This window comes from Cylas formicarius, unplaced genomic scaffold, assembly GCF_029955315.1.
Source record: "Cylas formicarius isolate icCylForm1 unplaced genomic scaffold, icCylForm1.1 PGA_scaffold_1__22_contigs__length_36826433, whole genome shotgun sequence".
NCBI classification, from domain to species: domain Eukaryota; kingdom Metazoa; phylum Arthropoda; class Insecta; order Coleoptera; family Brentidae; genus Cylas; species Cylas formicarius.
The window spans coordinates 18,846,153-18,863,148 of NW_026844264.1; the positions used below are offsets into that span (position 1 = coordinate 18,846,153).

At 33.3% G+C, this 16,996-nt stretch overlaps 1 protein-coding gene across 3 annotated transcripts in view; it reads left to right on the plus strand.

Moving 5' to 3' along the window:
- LOC132697375 (gastrula zinc finger protein XlCGF53.1) overlaps positions 1–16,996 on the plus strand; it is a 343,567-nt gene that overhangs the window by 243,574 nt on the left and 82,997 nt on the right. For all 3 annotated transcript variants that reach the window (XM_060662825.1, XM_060662826.1, XM_060662828.1), the window contains one exon: positions 3,650–3,705. The gene's annotated coding sequence lies outside the window, so the exon portion shown is untranslated. The remainder of the gene's footprint in view (positions 1–3,649; positions 3,706–16,996) is intronic.

Below are 16,996 nucleotides of genomic sequence, written 5' to 3' on the forward strand. Positions count from 1 at the left end.
ACACACTTCTCTTTAAATAAGATGCTGAGATTATAAAAAACACTAAAAATCTCGGCCAAAACTAGAAAATTATGCTATGCAGTGGGCAATAAAACTGTGGATGAGGTTCAGTTAAAGTTTAGTACAATAATGTAGATAATATTATACAATCGGGACGAAATTACAACACTTTACAATGTGACACCCTACAGAGTTTCCGAAAAATTGCGCAATAAAATGAACCTGTTGAACAAAATGAAATGAACAAGAGCCACGATTGGCCAATAATATTCAACTAAACCTGGATCACACCTTAACTGTTGAAATTGAAATTGTATCCGGATGAACCACACAGGAACCTACAGGGACAATATAAGTATGATGTTTATAGAATTTACTATATATATAATCTTCGATCAAACAAAATGGAATATACGTAGGTAATAAATACACTGAGTGCATAGTAAGTACAAGAAGGATTCGCAAACTGGCTCTGCAAACTCTGCAAACTGAAACTACAGGCTCGCTGAGGGAATTTGTGGCGAATCGTCGCTAACCGGATACAGTATGACGTTGGGAATCACAGTGAACAAAGCAAGATGCTTCTTAAGCCGCAACAATATCAGTCGGAGTACTCTCCTAAAGAGAGAGACAAAAAAAATGCCTAAAGATAAAAAGATGACTATATATTACTGCCGGATCGAAATGGGAATGGTAGAAATATATTTAAGGTAGAACTCACCTCTGTTGTTTAAATCACGTAAGACACGGAAATGTTTTCTGACCAAAATTCGGAGCACCAAACTCTCGGAATAGAATCAGTGATATGACGAAGTTCTGAAATACCATAACACCAAAAGATAACCATAAGAACTTTGTATCTCTTTTTCTCTCCTTTAATCCCATCTATTTTCAATATCTGTGGAGCATATTCGTTGCATTGAGAGACGCCTTGTCAATAGAGAAAAAAATTCCGTGACTTCTGTGTTTCACAGGAATATATCCATATGCTATAGAAACACTTCTGAAATAAATTTCTTATGATACAAAAGTCTCATGAGAAGTTAGTGTCTGAGACACTTCTCTTAAGGCGTCTTAAGTCTTCCAGAAATTATTAGGTTTTCCGCTGTTATTTATAGCCAGCGCCAGAGATGGGACCGAAAATTTTGTGAGTTTAAGAAAGAATCAAACGCATCGATTGGTATTCAAGACGAAGGCGCACCTATGCCGCTAACGAAAGACGTGTTCTAAATTGCAGGAGTATGTTTTTTGCTCCGTCGCTGTCAACAAACACTAAACTGCAATAAATAGGCAATAAATTAAAGTTGACCGATACCACCAAATACGGTTAAAAAACAATTCGTTGTTTGAAACACGTCCACGCTAATTATCGGGTTGGCCGTTAAACTAGTTATGTAACAATTGAAGCAATTCATTAACGAGAAATGCGAAGAAAGTTAACACAGATAATTCTAATGAGCCGCAGTATAAATTCGTGCAAAATAACGCACACCTAACGACGTTGATTTCCCAGTTTTTTGTTTGTTTTCCGTTAGCGACTACGTATATTTTTAACTTGGTCAGTAGCGCTATAAGATTCGTCAAAATGTTATCCGGGATAAATTTTAATTTTAAAATAATGACTATAAAATAAAGAGAGAAATAGAACTTTTTTTGTTGTATTCGCACTCTATGGCGCAGTGTATTCAACATACTAATAACTTATTTATATTTAAAATATTAGGAGTCATCATTATTTTCGCACCAACAATAGAGGGATTCCCGAGTTTCTAATAAGTGGACGCGATGTAAAAACGGTTTTTAAATATTGTTTTGACACAGTTTTCAGCTACAAAACCGTTCGCAAAAGCAGAATTACTTTCACCGTCCTTTCGAGTTGAAAAAAATTGAACATGCATTGATGTCAGGTAATAAAAATCTTAAAAAAATATATATTTTTTTAAACACTGCTTCTTATTATCGGAAAATTAAAAAAACTGAAAAAGATAATAAAAATCATATAAATGTGATTTACAAAAAACATGTTTTTAATAAAAATTGTATTATGTATTATCATTGCTTACCAAAAATTATTACCCAACTTCAATGCTCTATTTAAAAAATTTACAGACCCTATCTTCGTTGTAAAAATAATTCCGGAAAGAGAAAGCCTATAATATTCTTAAAAGGCATAACGTGCATTTATGAATGTGGTTTTACATTTTGCCACGAGCTATGCCTTAAGGTTTGGAAGTTGGGTTGCATTTTGGTTTGTTCTAAATCTCTGTCCTTAAATTTCTCCGTGAAGTCCAAAAATCTACGAGCTACCTTCTACTATTTCCATAACGAGTAATAGCTTGGGACACTGATTTTTCCTTAATTCGTGGTAAAGATATGAAAACGGATATATGGCGATGTTCTTCAAATATCTTGAGTTCAGTTTATATGACATTGACAAAAAACTTAACGTTGGCTTCTCTTGTCTTCCAATATCTTCCAATATTCCAAGTTGTAGGACCTACCCTTTTTCAAGCATTCTGAATTTGTTTTGAATAGGTTTATAAACCTCGCGAATTCGGGTTCTGTTGTCGTGTGATAAATCGGTTTAAACTTGGGATTTAATCAATTTATTTAATTAATCAATCAACCTTCTTAGGTTGAACTTTTAACTTTTAAGATTCCACACCGTAAGCTTTTAAATAGTTAACAAAATCTAAGGCGAAATTTGCGGGAACTAAAAACGACACTTAATAACAAACCGGCAACGACCTTTAATGTGTATAATGGTTGCCATTTTGATATACGTTTGACCTCGTTACACCCTACGAAATATTAATCATTCGCCGTGGTACTGAAAAGAATCACGCAGACAATAATTAGACACACTTACAACAAAGAGGGTCTTTACTAGACAAAGTGTATTAACCATAATAGTTTCTTGCAAAACTTCTCGTGGTCTCTCGCGAATGGGGTCGGCTATGTTGCCGGCTTTATAAAAACAACGTCATTTATTGTCGCGAGTGCGCGGAATCGTGGGAATGTTGACGAAACCTATGAATATTTTAAGTTTTTATGGACTCGTAAAATATAATGCCGTCGGGGTTGTACGAAATACGGGAAACCACTCTGCACAAAAGAAGAAACGACCAAAACAAATTTGAACCAAACTCAACGCTCCAACTAACGAAACCAAAAAAGAAGTAGTTAAAGTTTATCATTTTAAAAGTTATGTTACTAAGCGATTACTGTTATTAATATTTTTCTAACGCTTTCTCTAAAATACTTAATTTTGCGCCGATCAAGCACGTACATGAGTGGGTTTGGGAATCATCGGATATGTTCGGTAAATTTTAGACACGAACGGTATTGTAATTGTCAAGTCACACGTCACTCAGTGAATGTATGCGTGTTATTTTTCAAAAATGTATCCAAAAATCAATGGTTGTACAAAAAGTCTAGTATTCTATAATTTGTTAGACTTCTTCCGTCACTCGATTATTAAATACTAGCTCCGCTCGTTCCTATTCAAACTCGTAACTAATGGTCGTTTATAAAATTTAATTGGAATTGTTTTTCTTCGCTTTCTATTATTTTATGTGTCTTTTGAAATAAGCAGTGTTTAGATAGGTGCAAAAAATGTGCTAACTTTGCAATACCTTTTTTTTTTCAGAAACATATTTGCCAACGGTACCTGAAATCCAAGACGAAAAGGACCATACTTAACAAGTAAGTCTGCTTAATTTTATAGTGCATTTATTTTATTATTTGTTTTTTTTTGTTATAAGGTTAAAAATTGTCTCTGGTTATAAATTAACGTTTCTACCGATACTCTTGTTGTATTATATGCTATAAATATTCTAAAATAATTTACTGGAATCCTATAAGTGTAATTATGTAAATGCCTAAATGGGGAAAAAATAATTCAAGTTCATAGCCGGAACGATCAAAATCAACTAATCGAAACCAGAAGAATATAATTATAGTACCGGTGAAAGTTTGAATGTGAGAAATAAACTGTTCATGCGGAATCAGAATCATTATTTCTTTCGACAATGTAATGGATGTAATAGACATTATTGAAGTTGAAGTGCCTTAGAGAATTCGGCAAACTCAGCTAAGTTTCGGTGCATCTATCCAACATATTTAGTCGACACTACTTAATACAAACACACATTTTTATGCTCTAGGCACGCTTTGGAAATTCCTTTAAATTATTAAACAACACAAATAATTATTAAATTCTTATAGTTATCTTTACCGTAAGTGCAAAACATTACAACTGGGTTCGTAGTTTTTAACACACGTAATATTCTGAATATGATATCGACTAATTTATTTAAAATTTGGAATATTATGTTTCAATGTGAAAATGAAAATTTATCACAGACGTTGAATTTGAATTACCCTCTTTATCCGCTGCTTAACTTTATTCTAATAATCTCATTTGCTCATCGGCAATTATTTATTAACGCCAACTACCAACAATCACGATTCGTCAAATTAAATCCGAACGTTTTATTGCGCGAAGTGTTTGTAATCAAAATAAGCCAAACACGTTTATTATTTCAATCGCCGCCGCTAATATTTCCGTATATCTTTGCACCATAACAACTTTGGCGTGATTGGATCAGATTCAGAGAAAATAGAATTGTTGCCCCCTGTGGACGCATCTGACTAGTGCGAGATAAATCGGGATCATTTTGGTAACGGTACTGGCAAAATAACAAGATTTTTTCCGTGCAAGATTGAATTTCAAGTGGCATTGTCCTTAAAATTGCATTTCAGGTTCAAAAGTTTAACCATAAAGTTACCGCGAGTAATGTTACTCTGGCGGTGTTGATTTCTTTAACGAGGACTTCGATTTCGTGTAACTCGAACCGGAATTTTTCGATAGTTTATTTTCGCATTTTTTAATTGGAGTTTGGCATGGTGCTTCCCGTGGAGGATTCAATGGCCACCTAAAAGCAATTAAATTCAATTTTCTTTTTACTAAGTGTGACACAAATGAATCATATATTGCCACTTTAAAGATCCTAAATACGGTAGGGTCTATTCAAGCGTTTCCAGTACTTTAGTTACAGGTTTTTGAAAGGTGTTTTAAACACTGGCACTATTTTTGTCAGTTGTATTCGTGCTACCCAGTCCGTGCCCTAACGAACTCGTAACTAAAGTATTGTTTATAGAACTTTATAAAACTTATTGCATGTTAAATAAATGCTAGAAATAAATAAGAGTGTACCGTCAACATTAGACCCCATTATTTTTGACTCTCACGTCCATATCTTCTCGAAATTTAGATAGAGATTATTTAAATTTTATTTTTTGAAAATAATACATAATAATAATTATATATGTAATTGGATTCAAAATCTTGAGTAAGTCAAAAATAAGCGGAAAATTGCAACAAAAATATGTTCAAAATGCAATTCTTATACTAGTGCCTACAAAAAGTCATGACTTCAACGGAATAGAGAGACACAATGTAAGGTGCGCTCTTTAAGTTAAGAGTCATATCAAATACAAATTTGCATCCAAATATATTTGTTATTGTTGAAATTAAGCAAGGGATTAAGTTAGTTGCTTAATTTACACCTGCGCAGTTAAAACTTCAAATTGTTGTAGTAAACGAGCACTATGAAACGATAACTAAGAAGTAAGAGTGTCGCAAAGCAAAACAAAATGTAAAATTCTGTCGGAACACAGTAAAGTATGAGAAATTAAATGCAGTAAAGAGGTTCGTTGCCTCATCCGCCATTGATTGCTCCAATTTGGAGTTGAACTACATAGGTTCATTGTCTAATCCATAATTGATGTCTCCAGTACAGGTGCTGCTGAAACAGCAATTTTCCTTGTTTCCCCAATATAGGGGTTATAGATGTTGAAACAAATTTCGAATTCGTTAAAAATGAAAAAAAAAATACTGAACTAGAACTTAACTTTTTGAATTTATTTTTATATTTGTCAAATATTAGAGTCTCCGTAGAATAGAACTGGTAATTTTGAGTATTGGTGACATACCTTTTTTAAGTAAGCAAATATTGTTCAGCCATGGTTTTACTTTAGTTGCAAATTATATATAGCTGTTATTCAATTACCGGATTTATTAAAAACAAAAAGGTAGTAAATTTTCTATATTATCACAGTTTTTATTCTTTGACAATAAATTGGTTACCTTTTGTGTATTATTGTGTGACTAACCAAGTCAGTTCTAGAGGAGATAACTCTGCCACATTCCGGGCATTCGTACTCTCCTCTTTCTACATTCCGCCCTGTGCTTTCCGGTCTGTTCATAGAGCCATAGAGCACGGACTTTGGAAAGCGATTTTCTTTCGCCACGTGGGTTGCCCATCTGAATGTGATGACATCTAAAATACTCTGAAGCACTTTTAAGCTTGATATTTTATGAAACCATTTGATCTGCAAAATTTTACGTTGCTGTATTTGTGGGAAGCGTTTTAGAATTTTAATGTAACGTCTATATGGCACTCAGGAATCATAGCTGTATGTGAATGCTGGCGTAACTTTTGCTCTGTAAGGAACGGTTTTAGTAGTTGCTGAAAGGTTGTCGAAGGGTGGTGTTCAACGTCCTCGAAAGTTCAGTCCTGAATAGATAGAACTATATTTTGTGAAGCAGTTTTTGACATTATTTTTGTTTTGCCGATATTAATCTTGAGGCCAAGCGTTTCGTAGCCCGAAGCATACGAGCTGGAGATTCAGGAGTAATAGCAGTAGCAGTGGATTACAGATGTATCTTCTTCTGATCTTAACTCTGAGTCTTTAGAGGTTGAACAGCCCTCCGTCAAAGCGATGTTTAATCGCGCTATAACTCGCTGCTCTAGTCTAGTGTGAACTTCTGGCTCAAACGGTGGCAAATATGTTGAACAAGATTGGACACGCAACCTTGTCGTACCCCTATTTGAATCAATGGGATCAATGAGCTCTCCGTTGATCAGGACTCTTGCGCAGTTTCCTTCATAAAGACTTTTACATACTTTCAAGAATTTAGTAGGTATGCCAAAGCGATTAAGTCAAAGGCCTTAAACGAATCTATGAAAGTTATGTAGAATTGGCTCTGTTGTTCTTTGACTGGCGTTCTCTAAGGATAAAAATCAAATCAGAGAGTCAGAGGTGGCTCTGTTAGGTCTGAATGCGTTTTTTTACCAAAGTATACGTATATATATGCAAATAATTACACTGAAGAAACTCTATTGAAGTATAGAAACAAAACAAATATTGCTCGGCCACATCTTACACGTTTTCAAAAAATAATATTTTGTATAAGTGAAGCTATTGCACTTTGCTTTGCCACTTTTTTCAGAAATGCATACAAATTGGCAAATCTAAACACTTTAGATACCACTCCACTAACATCACTTCCAGGCACGTGCCAAATTGCAATAACCCACTGGTATAAATTGTACAGTACGACGAAAGTTGTTTTTATTATAAACGTTTTTCTGGTTCAATTTAAATTTATTACACAGAGTAATTTACGACGAGCGTCAATCTTAAACCCGGCAAAGAACGGACAGACAGTTTTTGCAGTATGTTACCTTCTTCTGCGATTCGAAGGCAAGAATTGAACGCACATAGTCTTATTTGTCTATTATTTCTTTTGTGTTGCGACTTCAATAGATAATTGAATACAAGAGGAATTAATGTGAGTCTCATTGTAATCTGACCGACAAAAAGCGATTAAAAAGCTTTTCAAGAGAAGTGTATCAAAGGTGTCCCGAAGAGTCGGTTGTCTCGATTATATGTGCAACCTGTGAAGTCCATATAATGTAATATAATTTCTTTTGTGTTTTTTTCAAAATAAAAATTGGTCTTTTAAAAACCGAACATAATCGATTTTGAACAAAGGCTGATGCGCAGAATAGGTGTCAGTTTGAAATCAAAGGACAAAATGCCCGGAATAGATTTTTAAATTAGTGGTCCCAACGTAAGCGTATTATACTAGCCTGCATACAGTGTGGTACTAAATGATTAAGTACTTTATTAGAAAATATCTCACTATTAGTTTTCATTTGCCCATATATATTCGACACGCAGTATTGCGAAATATATATATATATATATATATATATATATATATATATATATATATATATATATATATTTGCAGATCTACCATAGAAGCTGATAAGAATGGGTGTCTTAAAAATAGAGTCAACCATTCATGATTTTAATATTAATAAAGGAGTTTTTTAAGAAACCACAACAGAAAATTTAATCCTCTATCCAATCATATTAGCAATCCTTATATGTATTTGAATGCATTTTGCTTCCAATACACTAAAACTTCATTTCTCAAAACCAACAAATGGGTAAGCGACCGATATGAAAGTTTTAAACTTTTTTGAGACATCCTTATAATCGCTAACAGTGGTAGTTGTAAAACATAGTAATTCCTCATAATTGCCAAAGATGGACCTAAAATTTTGAAGAATATTATTTAAACTTATTATGCTGGTCATATATTGTATTCTACAAGGTCTGCGTACGCGTAATTCAGCGTGAACTATCAGTCAATGGACTTGCCGGTGCGATGTACGGTCCCAGGTGATTTTGGTGGAAGACATAAATGGTTGGAGTGATGAGTCAGAAAAGGATAAATAGAAGAGGTCTTCTTGGTTTTTCCTTGAGGAAAAATTAAGCACAAACAAGCGTAATTATTAAAATAAAATTTATACATATTTTTTTAAATGTATTGCTAACCTCAAAAACCTATTTCAAACTGCTTAAGATTAACAATACATTCTAAATTTGAAACGACAACTTTTCGTAAATCAATAATAACCAAAACTAAACTTAATATCGCCATCGGTGGGCCTGCGGTCCAATATCGAATCGCTTAGGCGTTCGCAAACTGAAGCTTATAATAAAATGTGTGTTACGTTTAATCTCGAAATCATTTATCAAAGAACTGTTATACTAGAAGTCAACGGTAGCTACGAATAAAAACTCCAAATGATTTGTTTTAGTCATGCTTTTAATCACAAACCTGTAAAGTTATTGTTTTTTCGTATTCGGAACAAGAATTCCGATGGATTTTTAATGGCCGAGTCGTTTTTTAGACCCGACATTTTAGCATGCAAGGACGATGTCTTTAAAGTTTACCGCCAGAAAAATGCCGTTGCGAGATTTTGTTTTTAAAAAAATTCCACAAGTTCGTGGAAAGCAGTTTTGCGTGTCTCTTTCGCTTACTCGCAACGGTGATTGATTTGACTGATTAAAGAATGTATGACGACCGTATTCTACGAAACTATCTACACACTTACTAAAGGAGTATTTTCAAAATGTTATACACAAATGTCCTAAACTGACATTATTTACACATTTGAAACCTTATGATATGTTTTCGGAAACTTTTCAAACACTAGGAAGGTTTATATAGTGTTTAAAATGTAGGATAAATATTACGATATAAAAATTAAAGTGATCGAATCTGCATATATTGGAGATTAACTTTGATGATGTAGGACATAGATTTCTTCCATCTCTTTTCGGTCTGCCCCAAAAAGTAATTGATTATTGTTAATTGTTCTTTTTACACTTAATGCCATAACTTCATTTTATGGGTTTAGTGTTTGTTTGTTCATCTCGTATTTACATATCAACGAAAACCTTGCAAGCATTTTTCGTTCTTTAAAAAAATAACAAACAGGTTAATTGATGGATTGATATCATCAGAATACGCAGATAGAAAATTGGTAATTTGTAGAACTTCTTAAGCTTCAACATATTAATTTTAATCACCGGTTGGTAGATGCGCCGCGATTCAAATTTTCGACTTGACATAAATCGCACTACCAATTAACCTTCTTCGTATAACTCCTTATTCCGCCAAAGGCAAACTGACTCTGTGAGTAATCTACATCAAACAAATTTCTTATTAATAGCATTTAATAGTTAACCACTAAAATAAAATAATTTTATGGAAAATTCAAAATTAAAGCTAGTAAACAAATGCGAGTCGATTTGCTTATGATATGTACTATAATAATTAAATTCTTTTCCATTATTATCGAATTTTTTTATTCCGTTTTCCGCATGGAAAATTTTATTTATAAAATATTCCCCAAATTTCTAAAATAGATTATTTTGATTGGGTGCAGGTTATGTCGACTGTCGACAAACCATCAAAGCAGTTTTTTTTAGCTGAAGGCTATATATACCTACCGATTTCGGATTCTATTACCAATCTAAAAAATGATCTAAATATCGCTGCTTACAATGTGGAAATTGTAAATGCAAATAATCAATTATTACACTAAAATCAGACTGCGGACTAAAGTAACAGGTTTTATACATTTGTCACTATCAACCCATTTCAGTAAGAAAGTTTATTACATCTGGGTTATAAAAATGGGATTACTATTATTCTTGTCTTATGTAAATTATCTAAAGTTTAACTAAATAAGAAAATTACACTAGTTTGTGTTTTGTAGAGCCACTGTTTAATAGTGTTCCGACAATGACGGCAAAACTCATGTTTTGGTGTTCAATGAACAATAATAATATTAATTAATATGGATGCCTTTAATTGTGCTAATTTTATATTGTAGTGGTGACTTAAAAAATCACACACGTCATTGTATAAAAATTACTAATCGAAACAAAAACGTATTTCTTTTATTGAATTTAAGCAACACGTTGAAATAGATCCAACCATCACAGAAATGACACCAGCAAAAACAGGTATTTAGCAATATGACACACCCATAAATGCGTCATTTTACTACCGTTTCTCGAGGACAACACATTGTTCCGTAAAGTACGGTTTCACACCTCATCAGAGCAAATAAATGATAACAGGAACTAAAACTATACCTTGGGTACAATGGATTTAATTACGTACGACGCGGATATAGACATTACATTAAAAAATACGCTAAGGAGTGTTTCAAATAAAAAGGACTAAAAAAGTATCATGGTTTCAATAATGATTCGTTCATCGGGATAAATTTTCTCACGCATACATCGTTAATAAAATAATAGCAACATTATACTTAATTGCGACAACGCTAAACCTTCAAAGCCATAATGGAAAACATATCCAGCAATCACACAAAACAAACAAAATAAGAATACTAAATCGAAACGCCTCAAAGCTATCAATTATAATACGAAAATACTTAAAAATTTACTTCAATGTGTTACAACTTGAACATTGTAAAAAGTAGGCAACACTTCAGAGATTTTAATCTTGGACAAATAAAAAGTACAAACTGAACAGTTAGGAACAAATATTTTTACTCCCGATAGCCTGTCATATTGTTAACGAATTTTGACTTATGGCCCAGTAGTTGGCTCAGTGTTTCTCTTACAGATAATAATTCATTTGTTATGTTTGGAATTAAAAGTGATGTTTGTTTAACTATATAAGTGTCGGTAGATAGGAACGAATGGATTTATTTATTGTTGTGCATAAGATGAATCGTTGCGGGATATCATTTTTTTGCAACGCTTTTAAGATTCTCGAATTACTATTTGGAAAATGTACTTAACAACTTAATAGATCAAACTCTGAAATCGAAAAGCATTGTCAATTACTCGACGCGAAGTATAAATTACATGTAGCTGGTATTTTTTAATTGACGGGCAGGCATCTAGAATGCAAGCGATTGGCGCTTTTTCTCGGTTACTTGAGTAGTACTTGGAAAGCTTTAGCGACAAGCTGGACATTAAGACATGTAATTCATAAATCTAAGTTGACTATACATATACGTTAACCGTTTGTAGTTTGTCGTAGAAAGTAAATTATTTTAGTATTGGAAACATTTTGGTGGTGTGCACTTGCATGTCTGATTGTCTTTAATTTAGGGGTAATTCTCCTTGACCTTCTTCAGAAACCTATCGCGTTAGAAACTTCTTTTTGCTTTAGTTCAGTGCAATATAACATAAAAGTGATCTTTTCCTTTGTTTATGTTTTTCATTGCAATTTTTTCCCATATTTCCTGTCTCCGAAACAATAGTTACTCTTCACACTCTTCTTTCTAGTTTCTTGCAGTGGTTAACTCTAAATTATCTACTACTACACTATTTCTATATATTGGCGGGGTTAAGTCATAGTTGATTTGCACAGGCTAGAACACAAACTATATATTTTGCAGACGAGTAAATTACATTTGTTTTAAATGAAAAAAATCCACTAAAAAGTATCAAAGGTAAAATAATTGTAACGATTTTAAAAATTTTAATTATCTGGACGATGGCCCTTCGTGTTATATTTGTTCAAATATTTTTCAACACTCAGGAGAACTTTGTACAGCTCTATATATGAAAAAAATCAGAGATAGGATATCGGAAGACCATGGAGACCATTAAAAAAAATAAATAATATTTTTTTTGCAATCCTAACGATCCATACCTTCGGAAAATTGCCATTTAATACTGCGAAAAACATATATTTAAAACACAGGTGTGTCGCCTTTATCACTAGAATTTATAAAAATCAGTGGGAACCGTACATCATAATTCAAATCGATAAAGCAATCTGTTGTCGCTTTAGAACTGGAACCAAAAACCATTCTAATATTTTAAACGGTTTTATTTTTTTTTAAACTTCTTCCATTTTTAAAAATCGACCAAAATGAAGGATCATATTATACAAAAAAGGTAATTAAGCAATAGCGGAAAAAAATATGCTCAAATATTTTAGAGAGAACATTACCCCTTATGTAAAGCACAACATTAGAAAAGTCCTTGCTCCCCATTCAGTCATCCAAGAATCACAGTAGACATACACCGTATATATATTGATAGTTTACGATTTATATTGATCAATAACATATTAATAGAATAAGGTGTAAGATTACCTTAAAAATTAAGACATCGGTGTAAGTTTAATACATTCCACTTTTAAAAGTAAGATTTATTAAATTGTTACTAGTCTATAGAGCTTCTATAAATCATCGATAAGGAGATTGACAGTGTAGGCTGCGTTTCCAGGATGTAATAATCATTTATGATATTCAAGGAAATGAGTTGTATATAAGAGGAAATTTAGATGTTAAAAATAATGGCACCTCCTCACCAATCATCAATTAAGCCCTGATTGCATCATTTGTTGGCTATTTATTAAAGGTTGGCTTTATTACATCTCAAAAATATTAACATAACATGTACAGTTGCGGGCCAATGTAAAAAATCGTTTTATTTGATCCACACAATTTGTACCTAAATCTTTTATTTGATTACAGTTAAACGGTTACAAGAAAACGTTCCCTTATTTAGACTTCAATTTCAGATTTCTCTGAACATTGTAAAGTTTAAATTTCAATAATTTGAATGACATTAAATTATCATAGAATATAAACTTTTGAGGAATGGAAATCTCCCGTCGATTTTTTTGTACTATAAAATCTTCAAAGCCTTTGAATAATTTTCCAGAGAATGTCTTATTTTTTCCATCTAATTTGTATTTATACGACAGCCACCCAATGATTACGCCGATTTCCGAGTAATTACGTATTGGTTGTAGTAATAATTATCCGCAAAGAGTGCGACAACGTCTTAAGGTTACATAATCCCACATTACGTTTTAATTAGCTTAGAGTTTAATTAGCTATTACTCGCAAGCAAGTCAGTGTCGACGCGCTTCATTCCTCAGCATGCGAATTGCGGGAAAAAGATGAGTTATTACCTTTGACCTAGACAATTGTCCAATATTGTTTCATAGACTCTCTTAATTATAGATTGGCAAACATCAATCCATCCCTAAAAACACTGAATCAAAGTTTTGTTTTTCACAAGATATAAAATGAAAACTCACTCATCAGCAGCAAATTTAATAGAAGTTTAATTGAGAAAATATTGCACAATAATGAATAACAAATAAACTGATCTTCCTTAGTAGTTTATGTTAATTAATTAGATATGAATGAATCCGAATAATTGAATTTTAGTTTCAAGTAGCCGCTTCAATAATTTATTACAAGTAAGTTAAACAATCTGAAATAATAAATTAGTATGTCTTTAAAAATGTACTTTTCTAATGAAGAAAAGAGCTCAGGGCTCTAATGGATGAGGACTACAAGGCTAACAAAAGCAGCCAAGTAAATCCAGATGGTTAGACAAACCTACGTCCATAAGATCGTATTTAGGTTTGGCTGAAAACTCATGTACCTCCACAGGTTCCAGTTTTCAAGCTCCAGTTTCAGAACTGCGTTTTACCAATTGCCTTTCTTCAACATTTTTTTTGTAGTTAACTATTTGAAAGATATAAGAATATTTCTATAGCATCAACTTCGTTTTTCCGTACATTTCTGTTGTGTGTGTAACATGCCACTCATATTGTAGCATATTATAGAAATTACGATAATTTTGTAAGATACTAGGAGTTTGGCTTAGACGCCACATATTCTCATGGTGTATTTAAAGATTACACCGTTTTTAGATAAATAAATAATAGCATTTTTCTACTCCTGTCAGTAAAATACCTAATTACACACCGATCTGGCGTAAGGAAAGCGTCACTTTACCGCGTCAGTTTCGTTTCCCACGGATCCGAGCCCCTTCGTACATTTCCGGGATTTCACTACATCGGATGTTTTCGGAGATATTTCCCACGCTTGGAATTTTGACGTTTGTCAATTCTGACGGTCATGTCAGTGAATGTATTCGTGTTGTTTTGAGAAAATGTACTAAAAACTAACGGTCGTAATAGTATGCAACACATTCGGTAAACGGTAACTCGTTTATTAAACACTCGCTCCGCTCGTGTCAAATAAACTCGTGGGCCAAATGTCGTTTACCGCACTTGTTGCATAATATACTATTACTAGTACTATACTATTACTAGTACTCTATTTTAAGTCCCACTTTAAAGCATAGGTTAAATGTTCCTTCGCTTATTTGAAACAGTAAGGATCATGTTTTACACTATTTCTAAATTTTATTGTCTTCTCTCCCCCCTTATTTATTTCTCTTTCTTAGATCGATTGTATACAGTAGCGAATATTGAACTAGTATGTTCACGTAAAAGTAAATGTTTGAACAAAATGGGGTTTAAAAGATATAAACAATGTTTTTGACCAGAAAGCGATGACGGTATTGTACTTTTTTCTAATAAATAGTACCATAGATTGTCCAATTCTTGGATATAAACTTCAAATTCGGTTCCTCTCGAACTCTCGGCGATACGCCACTGACAATCACTGAAACATAGTAAATTCTGATTCGCTTGGTGATGCATAAAATAAAAAAAGTCATAAGCCAAGGTAAACTGGTTCGATCGTTGATAACTTCGGAAAGATGAGGAATATACGATGCCGTCTCGTTTATATTTCACACAATAGAACTTCCACTTTATTATGGTTTTATTAATATATATTCTGAAACGTATGTTATTATCGCACCCGTCAAGCTTGCAATATCGTATTAAGATTCGGTTTCTTATAATGCCTAAACTGTTTGCTTGAGAAAATTGAGGAACGAATTTGATATGCACCGTAAATCGGAATGTGACGCCTGGTGTTCAAAAAACGGTTTCTTTACGCATTTATATCTCCACAAGTGTTTGTTTCATTGAAAAAATTTAAATACATAAATTGCTTGTCCAAGAAGTTACCATTATAGAGTATCTTATAAATCCCTCACATCCCTGATATTTTAGGTGGAATACCCAGTATATTACTTTATTTTCTGGTTTATTATTATATTATTGTGACGGTAGGTGCCTTCTGCATTTTCTATGCTTATTTCCAATAATTTTTTAAGATATCTTGGTCATTTTGAAAAATTTGATAAGGTCTCGACTAACTAGGAAATCAAATATACATTTTTAATCCATGTTGTTATGGGTAACAAAAAGAGGGAAAGAGATGTAAAAGATCTCGTTATCCTGTTCGGAGTGTCTAAAATGAAGCTGTGAAAGTAAACGTCGAAAACAAGATCATTCTCAATTCAATTAGCTGCGAGTCAATAATTTTCTACTTCAGTTGAGATTCGTTCACCTTACATTTAAGCTCACTTAAGGTAAGAAGAATAATCATCCTACGACAACGCTGCTATAAAATTATTAACAAACCGGAATATAAATACGGTGTAAATGGATGTAAACGTACTGGCAGTTTCTGATTGCCGTTTAGGAACATTACAACAAAGATTACATTGACATTAACTCCCATCGTCCTTGTCTTATTAGAATACCGGGTTAATTTACATGAGTTCCATCGTTCCTGTACGTTTTCGTCAAACTGACTGCGCCACTTCTGATTAACTAATTTGGTCCGAGGGTTGGGCATAGATTAAGCCATTACTAACATGAAATAAATTTTATATTCTCGAATTTGCATTAATATGTCACTCTAGGAATGTATTCATTTGTTGTGTTTTTTAAAACCAGTAGTGGCAGTTATTTTTAACACTGTAATTTCCAAACTTCATAAAATCATTTTACATACAGGAAAATGATGGAACAGATTTCTAAAAATTATGAAAAAGAAGTAAAAAAAACTTCTGGATATCTTCTGCGTCGGTTTTTGCTTGGTCGAAATTGCTGACGTTTCGCCAATCATCCTGTTGGCTTCTTCAGAGCTTGACTGAAACTGGCTCGAATTTTGCTCTGTACCTGCCTATATATTGCTTGAGGGGGGAGGGGGCGCTAATGAGTGGTGTAAACACCGTCTCGGATGACTGATTCCCAGATTGGGGATAGGTAGAGACCTGAGAAATCTATAAACAACCTAACAATCTTAATCGCGACTCAGGTCTCTATCTGTCCCCAATCGGGGAATCAGTCATCCGAAACGGTGTTTACACCACTCATTAGCGCCCCCTCGCCCCTCAAGCAATATATAAGCAGGTACAAAGTAAAATACGAGCCAGTTTCAGTCAAGCTCTGAAGAAGCCAACAGGATGATTAGCGAAACGTCAGCAAGTAAAAACTGACGCAGGAGGAATCCAGAAGTTTTGTAAAAAGCGATATATTAAAGTTATTTGCAGAGGCACATTGGTTGCAGTTTTTGTACATACATTTCAAAAGCAATTTTTAACAATATTATAAGTGTTT